This window comes from Sus scrofa, chromosome 12 (assembly GCF_054392235.1).
Source record: "Sus scrofa isolate SSC_HxYL_T2T_F1_AM1 chromosome 12, Sscrofa_HxYL_maternal_Yorkshire_Landrace_v2.0, whole genome shotgun sequence".
NCBI lineage: Eukaryota > Metazoa > Chordata > Mammalia > Artiodactyla > Suidae > Sus > Sus scrofa.
Genome location: NC_139394.1, coordinates 52882014 through 52894436, shown reverse-complemented (window position 1 = coordinate 52894436; position 12423 = coordinate 52882014). Strand labels below are relative to the sequence as shown.

The following is a 12423-nucleotide window of genomic DNA, read 5'->3' as shown; positions in this document are numbered from 1 at the left end:
CGGGAGAACTAGCGGGGAAGGCCCGTGCTGAAGGGCCCTGGGGACGCGGGGACCGAAAGGACCAGGAGCCGAGAATCGGGAGATGTGAGGGCACGGAGTGGGGGTGGGGGGCGCGAGCGAAATGTGCCGGAATCTGGGGGGTCAGAGGAAGCGGGGACCTGAAGGAACGCGGAAGTGGGATAGGGGGTCTCGCGAACCCAAGGGCCGTCGGAATCCGCCTGGCCTCCCACCCGCCTCTCAAGAAATCGCCCTTGACAGTGCTGTGCCCCCTTCCTTTATAGCCCATACTCTGGGCTCCACGCTAACCCTCCCTGTTCACAGGGCTCGGGTTACTCACTTATCTCCTCCACTAGTCTGAGATTGTTTTCAAAGCTGCTTTTATTTCGTCTTAAACAGTGGACACAGGATCCCAACTGGGTCCCACCCCTGGGCTCCAGCAGAGACCTCTGGTCCTGAGAGTAGGGCTGGGTTTTTATCTCCATAGTTCCAGTGCCTGGCACATGGTAGCCTCTCAGTGGATGGTGGCTGAATACACAATGAATGATTGTATGATTGAACTGCCTTTCTTGGGACCCAGAGCGCACCCCTGGGATTCTAGAAGCAGAGGTGGGATGCTGTGGGGCAGCCCTGACTCGGAAGTACTAACAGTCAGCCATCACAGTCCCTTACACATGCGTCTGGGTGCACAATGTCAGAGGACACTCATTGCTCTTCCCTCTTCCCAGCCTCACCCTGTCCTTGGGAAGGAGATGCGGCTAATGCTCTTGTTCTCATTTTACAGGTGAGGAAACTGAGGTTCAGAGGAGTAACCCAGCTGGATGTTATGTAGAGCCCAGGCACGCCTGCTTTCTGAGGCCAGCCTTCCTGCAGCTCCTGCACTAGGCTTGTAGCTACAGAGGCATTTCTCCTGCTTTTCCTTTTGCCCACTGCAGTATTCAGGGCTGTAGGGTGCAAAGCGAGGGTCCTGGGCTGATGATTATGGTCATTAGCAGGTAGAGTGTTGGTAAAGGTATTGAAATATGGAAAGCAATGTTGTCATTTGATACTAGTCCAAGTTTGATTCAATGCAGGTGTACTTGGAGAAAAGAGCAGGCCAATGAATGAGACATAGGTTTTCTTTTTCTTTTTTTTTTTTTTTTTTTTTTTGTCTTTTTGTCTTTTTGCCTTTTCTAGGGCCGCTCCTGTGGCATATGGAGGTTCCCAGGCTAGGGGTTGAATCGGAGCTGTAGCCACCGGCCTACGCCAGAGCCATAGAGCAATGTGGGATCCCAGCCGCATCGGCAACCTACACCATAGCTCAGGGGAACGCCAGATCGTTAACCCACTGAGCAAGGCCAGGGATTGAAACCACAACCTCATGGTTCCTAGTCGGATTCGTTAACCACTGCGCCATGACAGGAACTCCCGAGACATAGATAGGTTTTCTACTCAGGAAGCCCACACTCAAGACATTGGCAGTATATACATACATATAAGATATTTAGGAGTTTATGAGGTTTACCTGAAAACAGTGATTCTCAACCATAGGCTCACAGGATACCTGTGGAGATTTTTAGGAATACCTATGTAAGGAAGTTCCCTTATGGTACAGTGGGTTAAGGATCCAGCATTGTCACTGGCACAGGGAACATCCCCATACTGTGGGTATGGCAAAAGAAAAAAAAAAAAAGAATACGCATGCAATATACCCATGTCAGAGTCCTACCTGAGGTCAGAATTTCCTAGAGTGAGACCAAAACATGTGGATTTAAAAAAAAGCTTTCCCTGGGATTTCCCATTGTGGCACAGCGGAAATGAATCCAACTAGTATCCATGAGGATGCGGATTCAATCCCTGGCCTGGCTCAGTGGGTTAAGGATCTGGCGTTGCCGTGAGCTGTGGTGTAGGTCGAAGACACAGCTCAGATCCTGTGTTACTGTGGTTGTGGTATAGGGCAGCAGCCCTTGCTCTGATTCAACCCCTAGCCTAGGAACTTCCATATGTGAGTGCAGCACTAAAAAGCAAAAAAAAAAAAAAAAAACTTTCCCTGGATTCTGATGTGCACTCCTAGTTGAGACCTGTGGCTCTAACACAAAATTGTTAATTATGGACCAATAAGAAAAGCACAGAAAGAGCTATAACCGGACAAATTGAGGCAAGTACTTAATAAAGTGGCAAACCAAGTGCTATGGAGTTTAAAAGGAGGGAGAAGTCACATCTGGCTGGAGGAATCAGGGTAAAGAGGCATTTTGCGATGGGATATAAAATACATGTAGGATATGGACCAGCAGAAATTGTGGGAAGGAGAGAAGGACATTTCAGGAAGAAACACCAGCCTGAGCAAAGAAGAGGGACAGAAGAATGTATAGTGTGTTCAGGGACCGGGTCCTAGTCCGTTCAGTGGGAGGGTGGGTAAAGATGGGAGGAAAAGAAAAGCGGGACTCTTGTGAATTTCTTGTGTGCTAGAGTGAAGTCTTATTAAATGTAAACGGAAGAGTCAATCTTGTAGTGATGCCAATCCTCTCAAAATTGATCTATTTATTTAATGCAGTAACAATAAAAAAAATCCCAAAAGGATTTTTGTAGAACACTTAATAAAATACTTCTGGAGTTTATTTGGAAGCATAAACATGTGAGAACAGCAGGCAACAGAAAGCTACAATAATGAAGACAAATGTGTACATGCGTAGAAATAGGCAGACAGATCAATGAGACAAGTCTAGAAATTAGCCCAAACATATGTGGGAACTACAAATTGTCCAAGAGGACAATTAAAATCAATGAGTTAAAAACTGTATATCAAATGCGAAGTTCCCTTGAGGTGCAGCAGGTTAAGGATCTGGTGTTGCTGCAGCTGTGGTGCAGGTTGAAAGTGCAGTTGTGACCTGAACCACAGTGTGGGTTCAATCCCGGCCCAGGAATTTCCACATGCTGTGGGTATGGCCAAATAATAATAATAATAATAATAAAGTAACAAAACTGTATTCAAATGACATATTGTAAATGAATTTGAGTCACAAAAAGATATGGGGTATGACTCCAATTATAAAAGCTATTTTCTCCTAGGCCAAGGATTAAATATGAGTAGCAGCTATGTCCTAAGCCATAGCTGTGGCAAAACCAGATCCTTAACCCACTGTACCACAGAGGGAACTCCTACATAAGCTATTTTAAATAGTCAAATTCATAGAAACAAAAAGTAGATGGGTGGTTACCAGCCTAGAGGAGGGGAAAAGGAGAATTGTTGCTTAACGGATATAGGGTTTTTGTTTTACAGGTTGAAAAGTTGGAGTTCCTGTCGTGGCGCAGTGGTTAACGAATCTGACTAGGAACCATGAGGTTGCAGGTTCGATCCCTGCCCTTGCTCAGTGGGTTAACGATCCGGTGTTGCCGTGAGCTGTGGTGTAGGTTGCAGACACGGCTCGGATCCCGAGTTGCTGTGGCTCTGTCGTGGGCCGGTGGCTGCAGCTCCGATTTGACCCCTAGCCTGGGAACCTCCATATGCCGTGGGAGCGGCCCAAGAAATAGCTAAAAAGACAAAAAAAAAAAAAAAGAAAAGTTACAGAGGTCTGTTTCACAACAATACTCAATGTTAACGTTACTCAGCTGCACACTTAAAATCGTTAAGATGGTAAATTTTATGCTAAATGTTTTTAACCACACACAAAATTTTTTATGGTATTCAAACATCCAGCTAGCCATTTGCAAAAGATCCATACCGCACTAGATTCCAGATAGATTAATAATAATAGCAATCATGAATATCTAAAGAAGAATTAATACCAATCCTCTTCAAACTCTTCCAAAAAACTGGGAGTTCCCTTGTGATGCAGCGGGTTAATGATCCAGGGTTGTCCCTACAGCGACTTGGGTTCCTGCTGTGGTGCAGGTTCAGTTCCTGGCCTGGGAACTTCCACATGCTGTGTGTGCCGCCAAAAAAAAAATACATTATAATTTCAAACTCTTCCAAATAGGGAGGGACTATTTTCAAATTCATTCTATGAGGTCAGTATTACCCTAATACCAAAACCAAAGACATTACAGTAAAAGAAATTATAGCTCTCTTATGAACATTGATTTAAAATTCTCCAACAAAATACTAGCAAAATGGAGTTCCCTGGTGGCTCCTGGTTAAGGATCCAGCATTGTCACTGCTGTGGCTCTGGTTCCAGCTGTGGCTGAGGTTCAGTCCCTGGCCTGGGAACTTCCACAGGCATGACCAAAAAAAAAAAAAAAAAAAAAAAAACCTAACAAACTAAATTCAGCAGCTTTTTTTTTTTTTTGTCTTTTTGCTATTTCTTTGGGCCGCTCCCAAGGCATGTGGAGGTTCCCAGGCTAGGGGTCGAATTGGAGCTGTAGCCGCCAGCCTACGCCAGAGCCACAGCAACTCGGGATCTGAGCCGCGTCTGTGACCTGCACCACAGCTCACGGCAACGCCGGATCGTTAACCCACTGAGCAAGGGCAGGGACCGAACCCACAACCTCATGGTTCCTAGTCAGATTCGTTAACCACTGCGCCACGACGGGAACCCCGTCAGCAGCATATTGAAAGGATTATACACCATGACCAAGTGGATCCACTCTTGGGTGCACAGATGATTTAACATACAAAAATCGATCAATACTTCACATTAACAGAATGAAGGGAAAAAAACACACGATCATTTCAATTGATACAGAAAAAGTATTTGACAAGACATAGCACATTTTATGGATAAAAACACTCAACATTCTAGGAATAGAAGCAAATACCTCAACATAATAAAGGCTATGCATGAAAAACCCATAGCTAATATCATCTTCAATAGTAAAAGACCAAAAGCTTTTCCTTTAAGATTAGTAACAAGACAAAGATCCTTGCTTTTGCCACTTCTTTTTCTTTTTACTTTCCTTTTTTTTTTTTTTTTTGTTTGTCTTTTTGCCTTTTCTAGGGCCACTCCTGTGGCATATGGAGGTTCCCAGGCTAGGGGTCTAAACAGAGCTGTAGCCACCAGCCTACACCAGAGCCACAGCAACTGGGGATCCTAGCTGCGTCTGCAACCTACACCACAGCTCACAGCAACGCGGATTCCCGACCCACTGAGCAAAGCCAGGGATCGAACCCGCAACGTCATGGTTCCTAAATGGTGGTTCGTTAACCACTGAGCCACGACGGGAACTCTGCTTTTGCCACTTCTTAGTACTGGAAGTCCTGGCCAGAATAATTAGGCAAGAAAAACTGGAGTTCCTGTGGGGTTCATTGGGTTAAGGATCTAGTGTTGTGACTGCCATGGCTAGGGTCACTGCTGTGGCATAGATTTGATTCCTGGCCTAGGAACTTCCTCATGCCTTGGGTGCAGCCAAATATAAAAATGAAAACTAAAAAACTGTTAGAACTAAAAAATTTAGCAAAGTTACAGAGTTCAAAATTATCCCACAAAAATCAGTTGCATTTTTCATTGCAGCACAGTTTACAATAGTCAAGACATGGAAGCAATCTAAATGTCCATCAACAGAGGAATGGATAAAGAAGATATGGTGCATATATACAATGGAATACTACTTAGCCATAAAAAATAACGAAATAATGCCATTTGCAGCAACAAATGAGATTACAGAGATTATAATACTGAGTGAAGTGAGTTAGAGGAAGACAAATACCATATGATATTACTTATATGTGGAATCTAAAAAAAAAAGATACAAGTGAACTTATTTACAAAACATAAACAGACTCACAGACTTTGAAAACAAACTTATGGTTACCAAAATGGGAAATGTGTTGGGGGGGGATAAATTAGGAGCTGGGGATTAACATATACACACTACTCTATATAAAATAGATAATCAACAAGGACTTACTGTATAGAACAGGGAACTGTCCTCAATATTCTGTAATAACCCATATGGGAAAAGAATCTGAAAAACAATGGATATATGCATATGTATAATGGGTTTACTTTGCTGTACACCTGAAACTAACACAACATTGTAAATCAACTATACTCCAATATAAAAATAATTAAATTTTAAAAATCAGTTGTATTTCTTTTTTTAGGGGCACACCTGCGGCTTATGGAAGTTCTCAAGGTAGGGGTCCAATCAGAGCTGCAGCTACCGGCCTACACCACAGCCACAGCAACACAGGATCTGAGCCGCATCTTCGACCTTGCCGGAGCTTGCAGCAATAATGGATCCTTAACCCTCTGAACGAGGCCAGGGATTGAACCATAATGGGAGCCACAATGGGAATTCCAAAAATCAGTTGCAAAAATACACACTAATGGAGTTCGCATCACGGCTCAGTGGAAACGAATCTAACTAGCATCCATGAGGACACTGGTTCAATCCCTGACCTCACTCAGTGGGTTAAGGATCTGGCGTTGCTGTGAGCTGTGGTGTAGGTTGAAGATGCGGTTCAGATCCGGCATTGCTGTGGCTCTAGTGTAGGCTGGCATCTACAGCTCCGATTCCATCCCTAACTTGGGAACCTCCATATGCCGTGGGTGTGGCCCTAAAAAGAAAAACAACAAAGCTTACTAACAATGAACAATCCTTAAAACAAACAAACAAAACCAATGAATAATCCAAAAAAAGAAATTTAGAAAACAACTCCATTTACAATAGCATCAAAATAAAATACTTATGCTTAAACATAATCAAAGAAGCTATATTTGCAGCTGGAGCTGCTGCAGTTGGATTCTTAACCTACTGTGCCACAGCAGGAACTCTGTGGTGTGACCTTTTAAAATTCATTCATTTGGGTACACAGTAAACTCTTTCAATTTGAAGGCTTGTATTTTTCTCAGCTTTAAGACATTTTCTTCTATTACTCTTTTATTTTTTCTGTTCTTACCTTCTGGAACACCTGCTAAACAGAGGTGGAGCTTCCAGATATAACTTCTAAATCTCTTTTATATCATATTAACCAACTTTACTTCTCCTCCAAACTGTCTTTTCTTGCATGAGTTTTCAGAAGGTGATTTTTCGACAAACGTGACTTTGTCTTCTTTCCATTTTATTTTTTTTAGGGCTGCGCTTACGGCATATGCAAGTTCCTAGGCTACGGGTTGAATTGGAGCTGCAGCTTCCAGCCTACACCACAGCCACAGCAACATAGGATCTGAGCTGTGTCTGTGAACTACACTACAGCTTACGGCAATGCCGGATCCTTAACCCACTGAGCAAGGCCAGGGATCGAACCCGCATACTCATGGATACTAGTTGGGTTTGTTACAGCTAGCCACAAAAGGAACTCCCCATTTTATCTTTATTAAAATCTGTTTTAAAATTATACAAATATGTACAAATTCATTATCATTGTAAAACACTTAATGCAAAAAAAATTAAAAACTCATGCCCCACCTCTAATATTCCAATTCAGTTTCCCCAGGGAAAGCACTATTATCAGTTTAGGGTTTTCCCTTCAGATCTCTTCCTATGGTTCCATTTATATGTTTATATATTGAAATATGTGTTTTATTTTTACTTTACATAGGGATTCAAACCAAAACTACTTCTTCTCAACTTCCTTTTACCTTATTCTGTATCTTGGATATTTTCCATGTCAGTAGATTTTTTATTTAATGTCCACACCCACAGCATTTGGAAGTTCTCAGGCTGGCGATTGAACCCACACCTCTGCAGCAACCTGAGCTGCTGCAGTCAGGTTCTTAGCCCACAGTGCCATGGCGGGACCTCTGAGATTTATTTATTTTTAACAGCTACATAGCATTTCTTAATTCACTTGTACCATAAAACTATTCATTTGTCTACTGAGTGGCATTTACATTGTTCCAATTTTTTTCTTTTTCTTTTTTTTTTGTCTTTTTGCCATTTCTTGGGCCGCTCCTGCGGCATATGGAGGTTCCCAGGCTAGGGGCCGAATCAGAGCTGTAGCCACCAGCCTATGCCAGAGTCACAGCAACGTGGGATCCGAGCCACGTCTGCAACCTACACCACAGCTCACGGCAACGCTGGATTGTTAACCCACTGAGCAAGGGCAGGGATCGAACTCGCAACCTCATGGTTCCTAGTCGGATTCGTTAACCACTGCGCCACGATGGGAACTCCCAATTTTTTTCTATTTTATAAACAATGTAACAATGAACATCTTTATACAGCTCTCGACCTCACTGTAAATATGTATTTCTCTGGAACATAACTTAAAAATGGAATTGCTGGTTAGAAGCATATGTACACATTTATTTATATTTCAATATACCCTTGGTACAAGATTCAAAAGTTACAAAATCAATCATATTGAAAACAAGCCTCCTTCCTACTCCTATTTCCCAAGCATCAGTTCTTCACTCCAGAAGCAATCACTATTATCAGCGTCTTCCTTTCACATTCTTTTCCTTCCTTCCTTCCTTTGTCCCTTCCTTCTTTCCGCCCTTCCCTCCTTTCTCTCTTTCTTCTTCTGTTTTGTTGTTTGTTGTTGGCTGCATGTGTGGCATGTGGAAGTTCCTGGATCAGGGACACAGCAGTGATTTGAGCTTCGGCAGTGACAATGCCAGATCCTTAACTCACTGAGCCACAAGGGAACTCCTCACAAATATTCTAAGATTGTACATTTGGGATTTTAATATACACTGCCAAACAACCTTGCAAAAAGGCAATTTGTTTTGCTGTTCCTCTCACCCAGAGGTGAAGTCTATTTCCCCACTCCTCGCATTTGCCCTAGGCCTTAAGAGCTATTGTAGCTTACTTTTTCAGACTCTTTTAATGTTGCTGCCATGTGAATAAACCCAGTCTATCCTACTGGAGGGTGAAAAACAATGTGAAGTAGAGATAAATACTCCAAATTAGGTTCCCTAGATCCAGGGTTGGCAAACTTTCTCTGTAAAGGTCCATATATTATTATTATTGGCTGCAAGTCCCTAGGTTATGGATGGAACACATGGCCAGAGCAGTAAGCAGAGCCAAAGCAGTGACAACACCAGAGCCTTAACTTGCTGAGCCACCAGAGAACTCCTAGTATGCATTTTCAGATTTGTGGTCTCTCTTGCAGATAATCAACGCTGCTGTTGTTTTTTTTTTTTTGTTTTGTTTTTTTGTCTTTTTGCTATTTCTTGGGCCGCTCCCACGGCATATGGAGGTTCCCAGGCTAGGGGTCCAATCGGAGCTGTAGCCACCGGCCTACGCCAGAGCCACAGCAACGCAGGATCCGAGCCGTGTCTGCAACCTACACCACAGCTCACGGCAACGCCGGATCGTTAACCCACTGAGCAAGGGCAGGGACCGAACCCTCAACCTCATGGTTCCTAGTCGGATTCGTTAACCACTGCGCCACGACGGGAACTCCTGCTGTTGTATTTCTAAAGCAGCCAAAAAACAATATATAAATAAGTAGGTGGGACCAGATTTGACCCACCTGCAGTTCTTTGTTGACCCTTACCCAAAAACAACCAGTCTGCCAACTGCCAGGCGCATGAGTCAGGTCATGCTAGACCATCCAGGTCTCAGCATAACCTCCAGCAAACTGCAGACATCAGCTCAACCAGTCCAGACCAGAATAACTGTCCAGCTGATGCATAGAACTGTAATAATTAATGCCTGTTGTTTAAAACCACTAAGTTTTAGGGGTGGTTTGCTGTACAGCAAAAGCTAACCAACACACTAACCTTTGCCATTATTGGATATTATTAATATTTTTATTAATCTGATGTATTAAAATGATATATTATTTTACTGTACCTTTGGGTGTTTTTGAATGCATTTGAGCATTTTTTCATATATGTTCATTGATCATTATATGTTCATGCATGAATTTCCTTCATATTTACTGCTTTTTTTTTTTTTTTTTTTTTTTTACTATGCCGTGGCATGCAGGAGTTCTCAGGCCATGGACAGAACCCATGTCTTAGCAGTAACCAGAGCTACAGCAGTACCTAATGCTGGATCCTGAACCCACTGAGCCACTGGGGAACTCCTCCATTGCTCATTTTAACAATGGATTACTTTCTTAATGATTTGTCACTGTTTGAGAATATACCCTGGATTTTAATACTTTCCTATATTCATTGCAAATAGTTTCTCCCTGTTTGTTGTGTATTATTGAACCTTTCTTTCTTTTTTTTTTTTTTTTGGCCACTCCCTGGCATATGGAGTTCCCAGGGCAGGGATCAGATCTGAGCCGCAGTCACGACCTAAGCTGCAGCTAAAGCAACACCGGATCCTTAACCCATTGTTCCGGGTCAGAGATAGAAACTGCAACGCAGTGCAAGACACTGCCAATCCCGTTGCGCCACAGCGAGAACTGCTAGCATCTTTTATTATATTGAAGTTTTAAAATTTTTACAATCAAATTTAGCAATCATTTCCCTTACGGTTTTGAGTTTTGTCTTTCTAAGGCCGTCCCTAAGCTTACAAAAGCATTCTCCTGTATTCTTCTAACCGTTCTATAGCTGATTTTACGTTTTTAATAATTATTATATCATTTGAAATGGATTTATTTTACATATAGTGTATTTTAACTTTCTTCCAAGGAGAAAACATTATTACTAGCTATTCTTGCACATTTTGTGTTTCAGAGAAATTTCAAAATCATCTGCATTTCCATGTGAAAACCTTTTGGCATTTTAGTTGTTATTCCTATTTATTTTCTATTTTTTCAGAATATATTCAACTTTTCTAGACTGTCAATGGCACTATTTCTGGGTTTTCTGTCCTATTTGGAATTTTTTAAAAATTTATTTTTATTTATTTATTTATATTGCTTTGTCAGACACATCTGTGGCACATGGAAGTTCCTGGGCCAGGGCTTGAAGCTGAGCTGCTTTTGCAACCTATGCAACAGCTGCGGCAACACCACATCCTTAACCCACTGCACCAGGCTGGGAATCAAACCCACACTGCCACACAGACAAGCTAGACTGTAAACTCCCGTGACACAGTGGGAACTCCTATTTTTTTATTTTTTAAATTAATGTCTTCTGTTTTGCGGGTCTTGGAACAGGAGGAAAAGTAATCAGATGTACGTTCAGATCCAGTTCTTCCATCAGCTTTTAAATTTTGAAATTTACTCTTCGCGTTCATGAAAGAATTCAGCATTATTTATAATAATGAAAAATATGGTGTCTGACGTGTAAACATCACTGGTAGCTCTCAGGTATATAAATGTAGGCGGAGAAACAGTCATCATGCTACAATTAGAGTGTAGCTTCTGTGACTTAATTGAGGTACCCATTAGATCTCTGATATATTGGTCCTTAAGCAGGAGCCGGATAAATTTACATAAAGAGGCCAGGATCTTCTGGACTAGAAGGAACTGATATGCAATTCCTGAGACATGAAGTTAGAGAGGCCTGTGGATGTTGACTGGCTGGCGGGGCAGGGAAGAGCAACATGGTCTTTGAAATAATTAACTTTAGTAAAGTGGGAGTCCAAGCCCTTAAGAGTTGAAATCAACACAATAGGTGACTGATGCTGAAAGCAGCTCTGGTACTAGCTACGCAACATTTCAGAATTAGCATTACCTGCTGAATGTGCAGTATTGATTTTCATTTACAAAGAAGCAGCAAGAAACAAAGGTTGTAACTGAATAACTGGACACCTATACTGTCCCTGCTGAGTGTGGAAGCTGGACAGACTTTTCCTACCAGATTGAACCCTTGAGGATCTGATGGTACATCAGAGAGAAAAGTCCTAAGAGGAAGATATTGAATACCGTAATACTCTAGTTTGTTTGTTTGTTTGTTTTTTTCATTTTTGCTTTTTGGGGCTGCACTTGTGGTACATGGAAGTTCCCAGGTTAGGGGTTGAATTGGAGCTGCAGCTGCCAGCCTACGCCACAGCCACAGCAACGTGAGATCTGAGCTGTGTCTGCAACCTACATCACAGCTCATGGCGACACTGGATCCTTAACCAACTGAGCAAGGCCAGGGATCAAACCCGAATTCTCATGGATACTAGTAGGGTTTGTTACTGCTGAACCACAATGGGAACTTGTTAATAGTCTAGTTTGTAAAGTCTCTAGACAATTTTCATTTTACCTAAAAAAAATTTTTAAGCCAATGTATTTATCATTATACCACAGTTTTAGGAGGAGGCCAACATATGTCCATGCAGGGAGAAATTAGTTTTAAAAATTTGTGGCACATCTATGCAATGGAATACTATGCACTCATTACAAAGGATAGTACACAACTATATTAACTGAAGTAGGAGAACCTCCAAGATTATATATCATATATCTATATATAATATAGTATATAAAATACGATTACTATAAAAATTATTTAGTTATATATCCTCATGAATATATAGATGTCTAGAAATAAGGTTACCAAAACTTGATGATGATTGACTCTAGAGGGGTGAGAGTTTTTTTTTTTTTTTTTTTGTCTTTTTTTTTTTGGTATTTCTTTGGGCCGCTCCCGCAGCATATGGAGGTTCCCAGGCTAGGGGTCGAATCGGAGCTGTAGCCACTGGCCTACGCCAGAGCCACAGCAACGCGGGATC

The 12423-nt window shown here is 42.1% G+C and overlaps 1 protein-coding gene across 1 annotated transcript in view; it reads right to left on the bottom strand.

Moving 5' to 3' along the window:
* PAFAH1B1 (platelet activating factor acetylhydrolase 1b regulatory subunit 1) overlaps positions 1–12423 on the bottom strand; it is a 168507-nt gene that overhangs the window by 153617 nt on the left and 2467 nt on the right. The window contains exon 2 of the mRNA XM_005657017.3: positions 5821–5877. The gene's annotated coding sequence lies outside the window, so the exon portion shown is untranslated. The remainder of the gene's footprint in view (positions 1–5820; positions 5878–12423) is intronic.